The 18839-nt window shown below is 40.1% G+C and overlaps 1 protein-coding gene across 3 annotated transcripts in view; it reads left to right on the top strand.

Moving 5' to 3' along the window:
• LOC131228953 (uncharacterized) overlaps positions 1 to 5952 on the top strand; it is a 19794-nt gene extending 13842 nt beyond the window's left edge. The window contains exon 4 of one of the 3 annotated variants that reach the window (XM_058224789.1): positions 5698 to 5952. The gene's annotated coding sequence lies outside the window, so the exon portion shown is untranslated. Of the gene's footprint in view, positions 1 to 5690 lie in introns of all 3 variants that reach the window. The other 2 variants (XM_058224788.1, XM_058224787.1) reach the window with 2 other exon arrangements.
• Positions 5953 to 18839: the final 12887 nt, after the last annotated feature.

The following is an 18839-nucleotide window of genomic DNA, read 5'->3' as shown; positions in this document are numbered from 1 at the left end:
ACGTAACCAATTCGGCACACCCTGATCTCAACTAGACACCAAGAAACAGAAAATCACAATCTTTTAGGCCCACAACATACACCGCCCATTCTAGCAGCAAAGCCTTGGCCCTACTAGCAATGACCAAATCAGAACTTAAGGAATCCCTGAAGCATCTACCATTTCTTTCTTCCCACACAGCCCACCAAATAGCGATTAAAGCCATTCTCCACAAACGCGTCTTGTGATTGCCCAGATTCACCCCATGCCAAGCCTTGATGAGGAGAGACACCGAATTTGGGAAGCACCACTGAATATTGAAACGGAGAAGAAATTCAGCCCAAATCCGAGAAATAAAGGTACACGAAAGGAGGAGGTGATCGACGGATTCTTCATTTTCCATGCAACAGAGGCACACATTGACTAAAGGCATTCCCCTTTTCCGCAGATTATCAACCGTAAGGATTTTCTTACTAGCAACCAACCAACCAAAAGAGGAGAATTTTGGAGGGACCGAATACTTCCAAATATGAAAGGGTGGGGAGGCTTCATTTGAAGATGAGTCACGGTCAAGGAGAGAATAAAAAGATTTAACCGTGAATTTGCTAGACTTGTCTAGCTTCCAAAATAATTTATCTTGAGCAAGGAGATCGGGCGCACTACTGTAGATGCAATGGAGAAGCCCCACGTATTCTTCAATTTCCCAATCTTGAAGGTTTCTTCTGCAGGCAATGTTCCACTCTAAATTGCTAGCCGAGGGCTTGAAACAACTTGCTACATTAATAGAAGGGTCGGGGGCGAGGCTGAAAATGTTTGGGAAATCATCTTTCAAAGGGATATCGCCCGCCCAAACATCCTCCCAAAACACCCCAATCCTAGCAATGGACTATTCTTGAACGCAATCCAGATGTTTGCATTTGCAGTGACTATAATAATTCCCATGGGTAACCATAGGTGCTACTAGAGCTGCTTTTTCCCTAGGAGAGAATCATCACATCTGTTATTGGGGTCTGCCTTAGGTGCAGTAAGCTCCACTCCTATATTTGATCATGTACTCTTATCGAGGTTCGGCTTTGTTAGTGCTTAAAAGAAATGAGATTCTAGTCCTATGTTGTCTGTATCATGGAAGTTAGAAGACTAAAAGTGCCTAAAAAAAACCTAGGACTGACCCCCTTGGGCACATTGCTGTGTTGCCTAGGTTCACCACCCAATAAATAGGCTTGCATTCAAATCAAACCTTAGTTGCACAATCCTTCTAATATGGTGCCACTCCCACTTCAAATCGCCTTGGGAATCATGCTCCTGCTCCCACTTCTTAGCTGATTATACTACTAATGTTTTGAAACAAACACTTCCCCAAAAAGGCTTATGATCACGTAGATTGGAACCACGCTCCCACTCCCACTTCTTGCTCACGAATGCATAGATTCAAAGCATAGGGAAGGAACTAAAGGTGTGGTTTGCAAACTCGACCTCGAAAAGGCCTATGATCATGTAGATTGGAGTTTTTGGTTTTATATGTTGTGGAGGATTGGATGTGGCAGCATATGGATCAAATGGATGGAGGAATGTGTTAAGTTAGCTTCTTTTTCTGTGTTGGTTAACAGATCTCCTAAGGAAATTTTCAAAAGCTTGAGAGGTCTAAGGCAAGGGGAGCCTCTTTCTCCTTCTTTGTTCATTTTGGTGGTGGAAGCCTTAAGTGGCATGCTCACTAAAGGCCAAGAGGTGGGTTGTATCTCTGGTTTTCGCAGGTCTTCGATAAGAGAGACTCTCTCACCTCCGATTTGCGGATGACATGTTACTTTTTTCGGAAGCGGATGCAACTATTATAGATAATCTTAGAAAAAAAAATAAAAAAATTGGGTTGTTTTGAAGAAATGTCTGGCCTCAAGATCCATATTCACAAAAGTGAGATGCTCGGAATTGGTCTCTCTCGAGGAGACTTCTCTTTTCGCCAATATATTTGACTGCAAAGTGGGCTCGTTTCCATCAAACTATTTGGTTCTTCCATTATGCGTGGGCACTCCTCCCAAGCATTTGTGGAATCAGGTGGTTAAGAAATTTGAGTGGAGACTGTCTATGTGGAAAAGGAGGCATTTAACTATGGTTGCCCGTGTTACCCTTATCAAGGCAACTCTCTCAAACCTCCCTATCTACTATATGTCATTATACAAGTGTCCGAATTTTGTTTTGATGAGATTGGACAAACTTAGGAGGGATTTTCTATGGCAATGTGCGAACATCAATCACAATTTCCATCTTCTTAAATGGGAATCCCATGAGGGAGGCATGTGTATAAGGGATTTGGAATCCATGAACAAGGCTTTCCTTGGAAAGTGGCTATAGAGGTTCGGAGTTGCATAAGGATCTTTGTGAAGAAAAGTTTTACAAGCCAAGTATGGTGTTGAAGCCGGGGGTTGGGAGACAAAAAGATTCTCTCTTTATCGTGCTTTGGTTATTTGGAAAGCAGTTTCGTCGGTATGCCATCTAGTCAAACCCAATGTTGCCTTTTCTCTTGGGCACAACAACCATATTCACTTTTGGGCGGACCGTTGGTGCGGCAATGATCCTTTGGAGGTGGAGTTTCCCTCATTGGCAAGCTTGTCCCCTAACAAGAATATAGTTGTGGCTAGTTGCTTCTCTGCCAAGTTTGGGGGCGGGTTTGGTGCCCTTTGTGTTGTAGGGCTCTAAACGATGATGAGGTGGATGATTTCGTAAGGCTTATGGCACGGCTAAGCAGCATCTCCCCCTCCCCTTCTTCCCCGGATAGCATCGCATGGTGCGCCTCCCCATCTAGAAAGTTTTCAATCAAATCCCTCTATCAATCAATTCGTCCTACATCAAACACAAGTGGGGGTGATATTAATGCAGAGGCATTTTCACACTGGGTTCGAGTGGGGTTGCCTGTGGGATGCAGAGGCATACTCGAAGGTGGGTGGCTCGTGTGAAGCGGTACCCATGTGATTTGGGGCCCACGAGGGGGGTTCGGCCAAGGTCCTAACCCATGAGATGTGGGGCCTGGTCTATGAGATAAAGGGATTGATTCATCATGCTCTAACAATTCGAGCATTTAGAGCAAGTGGTTAATTGTCCTGCATCAAATTGCTATCAAAGCGCGAGGTCTCGTATTCGAGACTCCTCGCCGGGGGTGATTAATGTAGGGGCATTTTCACACTAGGCTCGAGTAGGGTTGCCTGTGGGATGTTGGGGCACACTTGAGGTGGGCGACTCGTGTGAGGCGGTACCCATGTGATGTGGGGCCCACGAGGGGGGTTTGGCCGAGGTTCTAACCCATGAGATGTAGGGCCTGGGCTATGAGATAAAGGGATTGATTCGCCATGCTCTAACAGTTCGAGCTTTTAGAGCGGGTGGTTAATTGTCTTGCATCAAATATCTTTTATGCCTTTTGGTCTTATGAGGCTCGTCCAAAGGTGGCTTCCTTTGCCTTGTCAATGGGTCGCAAGCACTTTCTCATGATTGACAATCTTAAGAAACAGGCCATGATCCTACCGAATGTATGTCTTATGTGCACAAGGGACATGGAGTCCATAGACCATCTATTTATTCGCTGCGTTTTCGCCTACAAAATCTTCTCTCATTTGTTTAAGGTCTACGACTCAGCTTGGGTGATGCCTTCTTCAGTTCATCATCTGTTTAGGATGTGGCATGCTATGCGGCTCTCTAATCCTCTTCTTGGATCCTCTGGTGACTGTCTCTATTAGCCATTCTTTGTAACGTTTTGGGGGAGCGAAATGCTAGATGTTTCCACAACAAAGAATGTCTGTGGTAAGAGGTTTCTTGGAAAAACAAGAGGGATCTTTTGGAATGGGCAACTTCATCTGTTAAAGTGGATCCTTTAGTTGCACGTTCTTTTCTTCAGTTCTAGGTTTTGTTCGCTGCTCTTGTATTTTTTTATTTTTTTTCTCGGCTTGTTTTTATAAGCTGCTATTTAATAAAATCATTTATTAGTCAGTCAAAAAAAAAAAAACCCTTCCCCGCTCTGCACCCAAATCTGCTGCCACTTTGCTTCAATCTTTGTGCAACTATAAATCAAACCATCATATGCATGAATCTTAGATCTTGCCTAAGTAACCATTCAAGGATATATAACATAGTCATATCATCTCCACCACCACCTCCATCATTGTCATCATCTTGGCCTTTCTCCTACAATTTGTGTTGGCGTTTTTAATGGTAGATGGCAAAGTGTTTTACCAGCAGCTCTTGGAACTAGCCTGGGTGGAGATTCACATTGGCAGCAACCACATGATTGTACGGTACAACACAGTTCCGAACCAGAACTGTGCATGCCCCAAAGGGGAACAAGCCAAAGTAGGCTCATGGAAAGGCAATTCCAATACAAACAGCTAAGCATTAAGGCAAATAAATGTATCAACATCGGAGCAAAGGTGGAAAGCATATACTTGAGTAGTTGGCTGCTAGGAATAGCAGAGAGCCCATGGATACATGTTAACCAAACACCACCCACATGATGAAGACAGTAATGCGTAACACCACATTTGACCTACTATTGCACATCAGATGGAAAGGGAAATTTGCAAACAGTTCTCTAGCTTGCAATTCAAACAAGCTCCTCTGTGTATCTATATGCTTAGACTCCATGGGTGACCCTGCCTGACTTGGGAGTCCTGGTGCAAGTGCCGTAAAATGGGCCCACGTGCAAGGCGGCAAAAATGTGTCGAGCTTCAATAAGATAGTTTCTTCTCAACAACCTGTCCTCGTCTCAACACCTTGCCAGGAGCATACTTTTCAGTGAATTATACATGTAAGGCATGGGCAGCCAATCTTTGATTCTCACCCATGCTTTATCAGTGCAGTTGGGTTAAAAGTTTTCAGGCGCAATCAAGGATTGGAAATCGGTTTTGGTGTACTGTATCGGTCACCACTGAAACCCATTAATATCGCCAGGTATCACCCAGTAACATGCTCATTTCAGGGAGAGCTTGTTGTGAGACGAAGTCAGGGACAATTCCATGGAAGATCAAAATCAAAAGAAACTGAGCCAGAAAGTTTGATCCTGGGTCTAGCGCACAATATGGCTTCCAACGGCCATAACATTGTGATCGGTTATCCATTTTGTCTATATAATATATTGTTGGAAAGCTATCGACAAGCTCTACATTCTAGCCAAATGCTGAAGGTTATTGGCTTGCAAACGGTTTTGCAGAACTCGATCATTTAAAGGTTAAAACTCACTATTTTTATTAAGTTGCAGTTTTTAATATTGTTCATTGTTTTAGGGATCTAGTGAGTCATGAAATCACTTAAAAGTCTTTGTTTTGAGTGTTATAGGAGATTTGGGGTAGAATTAGATGTCATTTCTATTTTTGGAATGTTTTACTATTTTGGGACAGTTACTAACCTGTGGCTTTATATAAGTCATACTAAAGGCATTGTAGACGGACGTTTTCATTATTCTCAATAATATTACCTTTTAGAGGTTTTTTGCATTGCGGATACAAGAATTCTTGTAGATTCAAGGATTTATCTTAGAGGTAGAAAACAATGATCTCTTCTTCCCTTTTCACCACGCGCCCACTGCCCCACAGTTGTAATGTTTATGTACAAAACCAGTTCTCACTGGGGCAATACACACTGGTTTCAGGCAGAACTTTAAACCTTGGGTGCAATACAAATATTTGAGCTTGATAATAATATGAATTACTCACTTGAATTTGCTATGATGTCAGTAGGCAGATGGTTGTTGAGCTTTTGCAAAGCAGTCATGAGCATTCATGTTTCAGAAGCTGACCCCAGTTAGTCACGGCAAGGCTCTATGATACTGAAGAAGAAGATGACGACTTCATGGAATTTCCATTATGTTTCTTAATGAATCTTATCTTTTGAGAGGTATTATTCAACTGCCTATTATCGACCTTCGTCCTATAAACGGATCATGGTGTGCTGTAAAGGTCATTTAGTAAAGATGACGGTGGTAACCATTATACGTTACAGGGTCGTAATGGCCGTAATAGCTGTTATGGAAAAAAAAATAAAAATGAACTGCAACAACTGTTAATGGCCCGTTACGCCCCCCCTAAAAGCCGTAACAGCCCTGTAATGGTCTATTACAGGGAAGATATAGGTTATTAAGTTTTTTATTCCTAATGTTACGGGGCAGATTAAGATTTTTTGAGGTTTTTTTTTTTCTTTTTAACAAAAAAGAAAAAGAAAAAAGAGAGGCCATAAAGACCGTTAGGGGGGCCGCAACAGCCATTATGACCCGTATCATAAAGATAACAGTGGTGGCCATTATAGCCACCATTACCGTTGCGGAATACCTTCAAACAGATCCATATGCATCGAGAGGGCTTCCTGTCACTTTACATGAATCGGATTCAATTAACCTGGTGAATGTTTTGTTCCTTGTGCACCGATATAATCCAGTCAAGTGGTGAGTTTTCCGCGATTGATTCTTTTCTTAAGTAGAATGAGCAGAGCCTCACCAGAATACTGCTTCTTCTCAGTTTTGATTAGGGACTGTTTGGATGAATCCGAAATTTCAGGTGAAATAGTTATCCATCATGAAATGGATGAGGATATGTTTCTATGGGTGTTTGGAGCGAACATCTATACATCATGCTGGATTGTCCATCTGAATTTATATTGTGGTCCTATTTGGAAGCACAAATGAATTGAACTGTGAAGATTCATTCAGTTCAATCAAGAACAAATGACTAGAGCTAATTAGGGTTTCAAGCAATATAGTTTGAAAACCCAAACACTTGACTCAACTTGATATCCAGACCGATCAGGTTGTCTTGAAAGCTTGACTCAACTCGATATTTAATAATTAAGAATTTCCTGGGCTTGAGCTGGGCGAAAAGAAAATCCTAGGACTGAACCTTTGATGGGAGAAAAGAAACAGGCTCGAGAACCACCCTAAGGTAAATATAAGTGGCTTGAGCTGGAGGACTTTTGTGCAAGATCCAGGCTGTTTAGTAAGTGTCCCATCATTCATGTCCTGTGGCCGAAAAAGGATGCCCGTCTGATAATCAGTTGGGTGCCAAGCAGGTGACATGTATAAGATACATGTGAACAGGCCAGGCTCGGGCTGGGCCAATGGGCTTTCCACCTAATAAATAGGTTTGAATGTTTGATCTGGACTAATTGAAGTAGCCCAGCCCATTGATAACCCTTATAATATTATGAATTTCAGAGTTGAGTGATGCAAATATAGGAATTCCTGGTAACCTTTACCATGCTTAAAATAAAGGAGTCATGTGTATATCTTAGATGTTCTGTTTTTCTCTATAAACTCCGTATATAATGGGTGCATACAATGCCTTTCATTGGCCATAACAGATGTTACAGAAAACAATTCCTGGCAACCTGGTGTAAGAAAAGAAAAGAAAAGGAAAAAAAGAAGAAGAAGCTGACCAATGGTGTACATTCAACATGGATTTGTTGCCCATCTAATGAATGTATCATCTTGCTTTTTGTAGACCAAGCCCATTACTAGTTTATATCTTGACCGCATGTGCTGCAACAGGCCTCTTCTTGGGCTATTTTCCCATTTCCAAAAAGTGTCTCCACAACTTAATTCTAGGAGACAAGGTTACAAGATCAAGGGATATTTTTCACGATTGGAGAGATAAGGGGAGAGAGATCAACCCAAGAGGGTGTGGCTACACACGAAGAAAAGATGTTGGCTAAAAAAAAAAAAAAAGAGTGAATCATAGCTAGTTTTAGTCTCCAATTCCAACTGTGTCTTGGTGTTGTGGTTCTCTTGGAGTGTTAAATTTATGTTAGTTTTTTGGACTCATGTCCCCACATGAGATATTGCAACTGATGGACAGAGTGAAGGTCTCACCAACATCTCACAGTAGAACTATTTGTTGCACTGCAAGAAGATTGGCATTGTCGGTGTGAGCTAAATGCGAAAAGAGATGTGGTAGCCGACTAATATTAGATGGCAAAAAAAAAGGACAAATGACGATGATATAAGTAGAAAAAGACGAAGAGACATACAAATTCCTTTCACCAATTCTGGTTAAAATTGTCCACATCTACTCCCATTATATTATTAGAAGTTAAAAGAAATGTCCCAGCTCTATTTAGTAGTCTGTCAATTACTTGTCTTAACCGTTGCACCCCACATGCTCTCAAGCCTCCCTTCATCTGTAAAGGATGTGATCTTCGCTGCACACCTTAAGCTTAAAGAGCCCAGCTAATAGAGTAAACTGCCCTAATAGAGTAAACACCAATAAGTCGAGTTGCACTAGCTGCCAGAGAAAGGTGACATTAAGCAAGGCAGAAGCCACTATAGCTGCTAAAGATGGCAACTAGAGCTGTTAAGGCAACTGCACAAACTGGGAAAAAAAAAAATCACAATTAACAATAATTATTTATTTGAGTTTGTTATTTATTTATTTATTTATTTATTATTCTTTTTATTTTAAAGTTAAGAATTTTATTGGAGAGACGAGAAAATAACCACCGAAAAACAAGACAACAAAATAGAGGTCACAATTGTTAAGATGAATTTATTAGGTCCCACCGTAACAGTAGGCCCCACCATGAAGGTAGACAGGTCCGTTCATCAGATGGACAACCAACGGTCCGTCTCAACATACAAGTGTGGCCCACTTAGTGAAGCCGCGCCCTAATATATTTCATCTTTATGGCCCAGCTGATGATCACGTACAACTTTTTTTGCGCCTTTGATGTTACACACGTGTGCCTTGTATAACCTGTGAGGCGAGTGCAGTTTGAAAATTGCGTTATGATGTAGAAAACATCGTCATGCCATGTCATGGTTCATGGACACCACCCAAGGCATGACACATCTCATCGATGAACACAGACCGCTGGATGTGAACGGCCCTTGGGTCACATCCAACGTAAGCACTCTAATGTTAGTTTAGCACCACTTTGATAATAATGGTTACTCATCCTCTCACACGTGCCACTGATATACCACCATCCAGACCATTCAAATTGTTGGTCTAATGTGATGGAATATATCTCCTAAATCATATTGATCAAGCAAGAGGAAGGTCTAAGGGAAGTAAGAAAAGACCTGTGGTCCACTGAAGTTATGGTCCTAGATAGAGTAGAACGGTGGAAAAGAGCGGACCCTATAGTTAATTGGAATAAGGCTTAGATGATGATGGTGATGATGGAATGGTGGTTAAAAAGGAAAATAGTGAGTGGTCCAAATTTGAAAGGGAAGATCATATCTTAACTTTATTTTCCAGCTGCAATCTTTTGGTTACACTCCGTGCACAATTGGTTCGATGATTTGGATGGTCTAGATTGCAGTACACCAATGCCATGCGTAGGGTTGAGGAGTCACTACCATTTTTTAAATGGTGCAAAACTAACATTGGAATCTAACACCTGAAGGAGGTGTCATATTCCAAGCACCTCACAGCTCAATCAAAAACATAAGAAGACAAAACCCATCTCAATCTGGAGTATTCATATGATACATGTGGACCGCACGTTTTGCATAATATAAAGGCGATCTCGATTCTGATAAGTGGGGCCCATACATCGGTAATCCAGTCCATTATTATGTTTTTTTTATCACAGTGGATGTAGCAGGAATCCAGAATCTGAGCCAGATTGAAAGATTACTTCAACCAATATCAGGACCCTTTTCAAATGAATCTGGACCGTTGCTGTATTCCTCTTATAAACGAAAATTTTTACATTTCGAGGTGTACTCCACCTTTGTTTAACACGTGTCCAATGGTCTGGATACAGACCCATTAGCCCACTTAACAAAATAGAAAACTCGTGTGTACTGTAGAACAATGTGGGCGCAAACATCATATGATTTCCTCTGCATGAAGTAACATCCACATCCAAATCGGTGTTTCAGGGCACGTAGCTTAAATTAGGTCATGATAGAGATAGTTGATCGGCCCATCCATTTAATAAGATATTCCCAGAAACTTCGCTTTCATCATACAATCCTGACCATTTGATTGGTAGCCAGTCGAATCAGCTGGAAAAAGATCGAGTATTGATCTCAATTCAAAGCCCTCCAGTTGGATGGCGAGGATCATCTGATCATAACCATCTCTTTTTGGTAAAATCAAAATTACTTTCAGCCATTGACCACTAAAAGAATTATATGAACGGGCCTCACAAGTGCCAGCATGTCTGACAGGAGAGATCCAACCCGTCCATTGGGTAGCATTTATTGTGTACGTCAGCTGGCCGAAAAATCAGACGGTCCGCTCATTCTCAATACTAGAAACAGGTGGATATCCATGAGAAACTTTGCAAAGTTCTTTCTAGCTGTTTACTTTTTTAGTAAAGTGTGGCCCACTGGATGATTGGATAGGTCTGATTTTTTGTCCAGGACATCTAAATAGTCAGTCTCATCTGATGAACTGCTGGGATATCACACTCATATGCCCTTCTGGCTCATTTTTTGGTCTGTACATAGTCTCCCTAATTCACTCGCGTGGAGCTCGAAATTTTACAGTATGCCGAGTGAAATGATGAATTCTCATGCATGTCGTTTTAATCCACTAATCGCAATTAAAAATTTAATCCGTGGATCTAAACACATGATGACATGAGATTCTTCAAAAGGTGGTGTGGACTTGGACTCGCTTTTTGTTCTCTAGCCGTGTGTTTATGGTCATGTCATACGTGCGACACATCAGACGTGTCACACGTTTTTTTTTTTTTTACCATACATTTTGGCCCCAGGGCATAGCGTCTACGTACTCACCTTATGGACGGAGTGGATTTGATACGCATAGGAAGGTGGACCCCACAGAGCCTGGGTGTTGTACCCGCTGTGTGCAATAGTCGCTGGAGAGGATTCCAGTCTTTGATACCACGTTAGGGTTTATGGTAGTGGGACCCATTTTTCAGTGAATGATGATAATCACCGTGGATTAACCAATGCTAGCCTTTTATTTGTAAACAATATTCTTTCTTGGCCGCATATTGACGGGTCAGAAATTATAAAAACCGTGGGATGTTTGATGGATCGGCCAACATGGTGAGACCCACCTAATCAACGGTTGGATGACTGAACCCTGGGCCCACTTGTACCAACGGAAAGCCCGAACGGTGCTCTAAGGAACATCGATCGGACAGTTGTAGTATATATTAGTTGTATGGAAGTGGTAGGGGGCGAGCAGTCATGGGATCCGTCCATCTTGTCGTTTTCCTTATAATGGTGGGCCCCACGTGATATTCCTTAGATTTATAATGGTGGGCCCCACGTGAAATTCCTTAGACTAACCAACGACCCACTTCAAATGCTTGAAAACCCGAGAAATACGAGGTGCACTTTTGCGCGAGTGCACTCACCGGACGCTCCAAGTTGCCAGACCCGAGCCCTTTGGGTGGGCTCCACGTGTACTTTTCCTGGCCCCAAAGATCAGGTGGATCTGATCATGTAGTGGGCCACAGAGATAAGTTGGACTGAACCGTTGATCGATTCTTTCATGTAAGGCTCAACAGTCTTCCGTACAAAGATGTTGGACACGTGTCATGTAATGCTTCTTTGAGCAATGGTCCACTCCCTTAATTTTTGGTTGATCGACGGCTGTTTAGGAATGTCGATCAATGGTATCTTTAAGGCTAATCGTCCATTCAAGAGGAGGCACATTGATCGGACGGCTGGAATTAATTTGGGCCTGCACTATTACTTTTCATGCGCATTATCGAACGTATGTAAGGGCGGATATTTTCTCAGAGAAATGATTACCGACAGCGGCTGTATGTAAACTATACATACGACCATTTCTATCTGACCAACGAATCACGTACGAAGAATATCCAGTCCGTGAAAACGTTGCACCACACCATGATTATCATCTGGTATACAAATCAGGCCCATCAACGTATTGAACGGGACACAATATCAAAATCAAGAGACAGGCGATCATACGACTGAGTGTAGCGAGGTGACCTAATAAAGGAGTAGATGAGCCTGATTTTCATAATAGCTGATCATCATGGTCTGGTCCACCTTATGGATGGATCAGATATTCTACACATGTGACTTTGGAGGGAAAGAAATGGATTCATGTGAACGTTTTCCCAAACAGCTCATTTCTCTATCATCGATTTCCTCTCTCCCAGACGTGCCAAAGCATGTCTGTTTTTATATGGAAGTAAATCATTGGTTGATGAGACGACCACGTGGATTATGAGGACACATATGATGGGCCTGATGACTCGTTTTTTCATGCATCTAATTCATGGGAATTCTATGTTGATCTCCCAAATCGGATCTTCACATGCGAGCCGAGTATTTAAGATGGGTCAGATGTTAAACAAATGACCCTATCCCTCCTACAACTATTGTAAAATAAGGTTATTCCACAGCTGCTACGTGTGTAGGGGTGTACACGAACTGGGCTAGCTCGGTTAGCTCACTCGACTCGGCCCGAAATAGTTTGAATCGGCTCGACTTGAAACTGAGTTTGATCTGAGTCAAGCCATTTTTTACAGCTCAAAAATGAGTTCAAGCCGAGTTCGAGCTGACCCAGCTCGACTCGACTCAGATGGATACTCAGATCGACTCGGTGTGTGTGTGTGTGTGTGTGTGTGTGTGTGTATATATATAGCTGCCCCTCTAAGCTCTCTCATTTCTCTCTCTCTCTCTGCTCGTTTGACGCCCCTCTTACCTCTCTCTTTCTCTCAAACTCGGCTCGAAAGCTCAAAGTTCGAAACTGACTCGAACTCAGCTTGAACTGGTCCAATTGCTAACCGAGCCGAGCTCGATCAAGAGATGCGGGCTCAGTTACAAAGGCGAGCTAAGTTCGAGCTGGGTGTGCCTGGTGACCGAGCCGAGCCGAGCTGAGGCCAGCTCAACCCAGTTTGGCTCGATGTACCCCCCACGTGTGTGGGGCCCACTATGATATAGAGCCAACATCCATTCCGTCCATAACGTGTCCCCTCCAAGTTATCCTATGTCTGGAAAATTAGACTGATTGAAAATACTGGTGGGTCACGCGTCATGGAACGGTTGGGATGTGGACACCCACCATTAAAGATTTTTATATATTGTGCGTGGACCCTTCCATGTTTTGTACATGCCATCCAATTAATTAATAATAATATGGACTGCACAAGTATGATTGGACACCTAAAATCAACACCATTCCAAAACTCAGGTGGGCCACCCCATGTGACTTTAGGCATGATTTAACATGGTGTCTCCCATACGAGATTTGTATCGACCTGAGATGCTATTGTATCGTGCACGTCATAATAAGTTCTACAAAGTGCAATCCCCACCGTACAAGTGGCAAATATATATGGTGATCGTGACCATAGCTAAAAATTGTAGTGATCGGACGATCTTAACCATCTGATTATCACCAGTTCATTTTTCGGTTGACTTATACGATGGATACCAGTCTGATCGAGTTTATTTTTGGACTATTGCCTATCTACGTGTTACACAAGCACCTCATGTACAATCAAGATGTTTTGGTGTACATTTGAATTAACCTACCCAAGCGCATACATCTCGCGTCGTAGAAGTAACATACAACTCCCTTACCACGGTAAACCCGTTAGACACATGCATGATCAGGACTCTTGATTTGATGGGCTACCACGTGGACAGGCCATATCCAAAAAGGAAAGAGATTTGACTGCCTATTGTGGCTGGGAAAACAACAACTAGCACAAAACAGAGCAATGGTCCACGTTCTACCAGAAAACTCCACATCAAATGAGTGGTCAGAAACGTCCAATCAGTGCTATTTTCGGCCTATCGTTCATCTACAACATGTCTCAACAGATCCACAGTCCTGATGACTGAACATGTTTTCCACAAGGGAGCTGCATATGACTTCTAGATCTGTGACCTTACCGGAGCTGCATGCTAGCATTCCTCCATACCTCCTTTGTTTTCCCGTACAGCGCTTTATTTTCCTCCAATGTTTCAATTCTGTGGAACATCCCTGCCGTCGAAAAGGTGGTCCATTCAAACGAAAACCAGGAAAGAGAAATAAGTACCAATCAAATCATTCGGTCAGCCCATCGGCTATACATTGATATCGACCGGTGTGCCCTGACTTACAAATGGACAATCCTGCTTTTGGTCCCAGGTAATCTTTATGATTCCGTACGCCCTTCCAACGGCTCGGATGTTATGAAAAAATTATAAATTGGCGGGAAAGAAAGTATTGTATGTAAAAGTTACCGTACAACAACGTTGTTTGTGAAGATTTCTCATGGTGAAAGTATTGTATGTAAAAGTTATACGTTTGATCAGATATAATCCCTTGGTATAGTTTCACGGTGTCGAGAAAAATGGCCCCACTGAGATGGTAGGTTGAGGGACCAATAATCAGCTTGATCCGCAACTGAGGTGGGTCACACACCACAGGGAACGGTGGAGAAGTAACCGCCCACCATTGGTTTTATTCTTGGGGCTTAACATGACCTTTATGTGCAATCCAAGCTGTTCATATTGACTCCTAACCAAATGAAGGTACAGTGGGAAGCTAAGGAAATTCCAGGACTGAGGTGAGCCCCAAGTGATTTTAGAGATTTTAGGCATGAACTTGGGCCATGGGATGGTTTGATTTTGGGTTTCCTAATATTATGGCCTCAGGGTATGATGGAAGTAAGGCTTTAGCCTCCTCTCTTTAAAACAAAGATACTTTTAGCTTTGAGGGTATTTTTTAATTTTTTTACATGATAAAAATGTCTCTCTACTAGCTGCTCTTGAGTAGCAGTAGTTTGTCTCGGAAGATTAAAGGACTTTTGGAATAAGGGATTTTGGATACTACTAAACCATAAATAGGCTTAATCATTGGCTGATATGATTCGTTCATTTTAACCAATCAACTGTGAACTATAGAATGGTGTTTTTCAATTTTTGAAGAGAAGTTCTTTGTGGCCCACAATGACATTAATATTATTCGTTAATTCTAAATTGATTCCTCCATGTGGTCTATCTAAGATAAATTTTACCATCAAACTTTGGCCGATGACAGCAAATTAAAACCCCTATCATGTGGACAGGTTTGATTTGTTTCATAACAAGTCAGTGGGTCCCACATAAAATATCATATGGGTTCTTATGGTGGCCCCTATTGCACGAAGGTCATTTGGCATTTTCATTCTTTTCTTTGTTTTTTTATCACAAGAATAGACCACATGAAGAGCCGAAACTCCGTCAAAGAGAATCTCGGCAAATCTACATCAAAGCTCTATCAATCTCTAGTGAAGCTCCATTAAAACTCCAGTGAAGCTCAGTACACTTTTCAGGCCAAAAACGATGATTTGTTAAAAAAAAATCTTCAACCAAACTCTTCGACGTAGAAGTTATGGCAGTCAAAAGGTAGGTTCTTTTGTGTGTTATTAATGGGCATCAATGGTTGGAGTTTGTGAAAAGGAGAAAGGTGTGGTGGTTTCCATTATAGTTTTTTATTTGGTTGGGTATCAATGGAGAGAGTTTGTAAAAGGAAGAAATATGTGAAAAAATAATCTAATTAATGAATTTTTGTAATAGAAGAATTTTGCAATGGATATTGTTTGTGATGAATGTTGAAACGGATGAATAATATCATGGATGACTATTGTAATGGATGAAATTTTATAATGGAAGAATGTTATGATAGAAAAATGGTGTAATAGATGAATGTCATATGGCGGATCGCCAATATTCACTATAGATTGCTAATACTCATTGTGGATTGCCAATATGCATTGTAGATCGTCGGGACTCACTGTGGATCGACAATATTCATTGTTTATCACCTGTAATCACTATAGATCATTGATCCCATGCAAACGGCCATATGTCCCTCATTACATGTCTAATTAGGGTGATCTTGTGCTCGTTAAAAAGATAATTCGATAAACTTTCAAATCGATTTCAAATCATCTAATTTGGATACCATTTGATAGCAAAAAGTGAGCCTAACATTTTTCATGAGTGTAGGTCACCTATTCTATGAAAACAGTTATAATGCCATCATTGTAAGTTCGATTAGGGTGATTGTGTGCTCGTTGGAAAGATAATTTGATTAACTTTTAAATGACTTTAAATTCATCTCATTTAGATACCATTTGATAGCATAAAAATAACCTCAATATTTATCATAGTATAAATCACATATGCACTCCTAATGTGGGTCTTTCTGGCCACACCGGGCCTTCTGACTTCGAATTTATTTATTTTTGAATATGAATGGTAAGAGTTTGTGAAAGGAATGAGAGCATGGAAGAATGATATAATGGATGAATTTTTGTAATGAAAGAATATTGTAATATACAAAATTTGAATGGAAGAATATTATAATGGATAAATGTGATGAATGTTGTAATGGATGAATTTTTTTAATAAAATAATGTTGAAATGGATGAATCGTATAATGGATGAATGTTGAGATGGAAGAATGTTGTGATGGATGAATGTTGTAATGGACAATCGTCGATATTCGTTGTGGATCGCCGATACTCACTGTAAATCGTTGATAATCATTATAGGTTGTCGATCATACAAAAACGATCATAACTCCTTCTTTACATGTCTGATTGTGGTAATCTTATGCTGATTAGAAAGATAATTCAATGAATTTTCAAATGACTTTGAAATTATCTTATTTAGACACCATTTGATAACCTAAAATTGGTTCCAAAGTTCATCATGGATATGGGTCACTGATCCCATGTACAAAAATGGCTATATCTCCCTCATTACATGTCCGATTAGGATAATATTGTACTCGTTGGAAACATAATTTGATTATGTTTTAAATGAATTTAGAATAATTTCATTTAAACACCATTTGGTGGCACAAAAGTAAGCCCAAAATTTATCATAGCATGGATCACACCTGCACTCCAGATGTTGGTCTTTTCGGCCACACCATCCTATTTAAAAGTGTTTTTCTTAATTATGAATGATGGAAGTTTGTGAAAGAAAAAAAGGTGTGGAAGAATGATGTAATGAATAGATTTTTGTAATTGAAGAATGTTGTAATGTATGAATTTTAAAATAAAAGAATGTTGTAATAGATGAATGTAATGAATGTTGTAATGGATGACTATTATAATTAATGAATTTTTATAATAAAATAATATTGTGATAAAAGAATGTTGTAATGAATTAATATTTAGATGGAAGAATATTGAACTGTGGATCACTAATATTCACTATAGATCGTTGATCCCACGATAACGGTCACAAGTACCTCGTTACATGTCCGATAAGAGTGATCTTATACTCGTTGGAAAGATAATTCGATGAAATTTCAAATGGATTTAGAAACATATTATTTAGGAACCACTTGATAGACCAAAAGTAAGTCTAAAGTTTATCATGGTTGTGAGTTGTCGATCCTAAAAAAACAGTTATAATTCCCTCATTACATATCTAATTGAGATGATTTTGTGCTCGTCGGAAAGATAATTTGATGAAATTTTAAATGAGTTTTAAATCATCTTGTTTAAAATTCCATCAAATTATCTTTCCAACAACCCAATCAGACATATAATGAGGGAGTTATGGTCATTTTCATGGGATTAATACATATATTGAAAATATGCAATCTACACAGAATATCAGTGATCCATAATGAATATCGACGATCCATCATACCACATTTATCCATTATACCATTCTTCCACTACAAAAATTCATCCATTATAACATTTATCCATTCCAACATTTATCACAATCTTCCATTATAATATTCTTCTATTACAAAATCCATCCATTATAACATTCTTCCAATACAAAAATTTATCCATTACATTATTCTTCCACACCCTTTTTTCCTTTCACAAACTTTCATCATTCATACCCAACCAAATAAAAAAAAAAACTATAAAGGGAACTATCACATCCTTCTCTAACCATTAATCCTCACCAATAAAAATAAACACCACATATAAAAGAACTTACTTTTGCTTGTCATAACTTTTACGTCGAAGAGTATATGAGGTGAACTTGAAAACAAATCCTCGTTTTCGACCCAAAGAGTATACTTAGCTTCACTAGAGCTTTGATGGAGCTTCACTTTGATGAAGCTTCAACTCTTCATGTGGTCTCCTCTCATAAAAAAATAATAATAATAAAGAAGAAAAGTAGGAAAATGTCAAATGATTTTCTTGCAGTAGAACCCCACCATAGGAACCTATTTGAGATCTTATGTGGGGCCCACTAACTTGTCGTGAAGTAAATCCAACCCGTCCATATAAAAGTGGCTTTAATTTCTTATTATCGGGCAAAGTTTGAGAGAAAAACTCATCATATATGGACTACACTCAGAGGAAACGGTTCATAATATTAATGCCATTGTAGGCCATAAAAAGGTTCTTTTCGAAATTTGAAAAACACCCTTAACTGGTTCGTAGTTTACCAATTAAAATGAACAGATTAGATCAGCCAAAGAGTGGGCTCATTTATGATTTAGTTGGACCCACAATTCCCTCTTTGAAAAGCCCTTTAACCTTTCGAAATAAGCTACTGTCGTATAAAAGCAGGTACCAAAGTGACATTTTTGTCATGTAAAAATACAAAAAGTACCCTCAAGGCAAAAGGAAATGAACTTAGTTTTAGATACGAGAAGCCAAAGCCTTCTTTCTTCATACTTTGAAGCGATTGTACTAAAAAAATCATTTATTTTTGGAGGTGTTCCACAACGTTAATGGTGGTTGTAATGGCCACCATACTTAATTACCGTTATGATAGGAGCCATGAGAGCCGTTGTGTCCCATATCAATAATTCTCTCTAAATTTTTTCTTTCTTTAAAAAAAAATTATCATAAGATCATTACAACACTATTATAACCCATTTTTTTCTATAATAGGTTTTAAGGCCATTTCAACCCTGTAATGTGTAAGGCCCAATCGGTCCTTGTATCAGCAACTCTTAAAGAAAAAACAA

This window comes from Magnolia sinica, chromosome 16, assembly GCF_029962835.1.
Source record: "Magnolia sinica isolate HGM2019 chromosome 16, MsV1, whole genome shotgun sequence".
NCBI classification, from domain to species: domain Eukaryota; kingdom Viridiplantae; phylum Streptophyta; class Magnoliopsida; order Magnoliales; family Magnoliaceae; genus Magnolia; species Magnolia sinica.
This window is presented reverse-complemented; position numbering and strand designations above follow the sequence as displayed.